Source organism: Octopus bimaculoides, chromosome 20 (assembly GCF_001194135.2).
Source record: "Octopus bimaculoides isolate UCB-OBI-ISO-001 chromosome 20, ASM119413v2, whole genome shotgun sequence".
Lineage (NCBI taxonomy): Eukaryota > Metazoa > Mollusca > Cephalopoda > Octopoda > Octopodidae > Octopus > Octopus bimaculoides.
The window spans coordinates 19,719,506-19,720,890 of record NC_069000.1 but is presented as its reverse complement, the minus strand read 5'-3'; positions in this window follow the sequence as shown (position 1 = coordinate 19,720,890).

Sequence of the window (1,385 nt, the reverse complement as noted above, 5' to 3'; positions counted from 1 at the left end):
TATATATATATATATATATATATATATATAACTTTAGGATGTATGCGTGTGTATGTGAGTGTATACATGTATGTATGTATGTATGTATGTATGTATATATGTATGTATGTATGTATGTATGCATGTATGTGTGTATGCATGCATGTATATATCATACATGGTGTATATATAAACTATACTTCTATGTAAGTAGAAGGAAATTAACAGAGTAATCCGCTTCAGACTAGTATTTACTGGACCTGGGAGCAGATATTTATATAATTTATTTAAACAATTCATGAATTATGTGAATTATTCTATGTGAATTGGCATCAATTCAGGTAAAGTTCTGGGAAAGAAAGAAAGAAAGAAAGAAAGAAAGAAAGTAAGAAAGTAAGAAAGAAATAAAGAAAGAAAGAAAGAAAGAAAGAAAGAAAGAAAGAAAGAAAGAAGGTAAGAAGATTAATGAGACACTGAAGGAGAAAGAGTTTGATGTCACTCAATAGTACTACTGCTATCAACGCCATTGTTTTCTTCGCTTTTATTTGTTACTCTAAATGTGTGTATCTTATTCTTTCTCTCTCTCTTTCTGTCTTCCTTTCAGCCTCTTTCTTTTTCTCCCTCTCACACGCACACACGCGCACACACATACACACACACACAAACACGCACACACACACACACACACGTGTACACACACACACGCACACAAACACATGTACACACACACGCACACACACATATATATAGGTGCAGGTGTGGCTGTGTGGTAAGAAGCTTGCTTCTTAATCTGGTTTCTGGGTTCAAGGTTCAGGGTTCAGTCCCACTGCGTGACTACTTGGTCAAGTGTTTCCTACTATAGCTTCGGGCCGACCAAAGCTTTGTGAGTGGATTTGGTAGACAGAAACTGAAAGGAGCCCGTGTTTGCATATACGCGTGTGTTTGCATATATGCGTGTGAGTGAGGCCGTCTCTTTGTGGATATAGATTTTGACAACTACGCAAACAACTTAATCTATGCCGTAAGAGCTACAGGACAATACGTTGTGGGTGAGTGAGTTTATCTGTGACAAGTGATAATGTTTTCTAATATATTTCTCCATTGATACTTTTAGGAATTCATACATACTGTTCAAGCGAGCATGAATTTTCCTTCAACTTATGGAAACGAACATACAAGCACACACACACACACACACACACACACACGCGCACGCACGCACGCACATACACACACACACACACATACACACACGCCACAGACAAACACGGAAAGAGAGAAAGATAGACAGCTATGCATATAGTCGAATACAGACATGCATGTACATTTATATAAATTACGTATGTATGTATTTATATATTTATAAGTACGTATGTATATGTGTGTATAAATATATATATATAAAA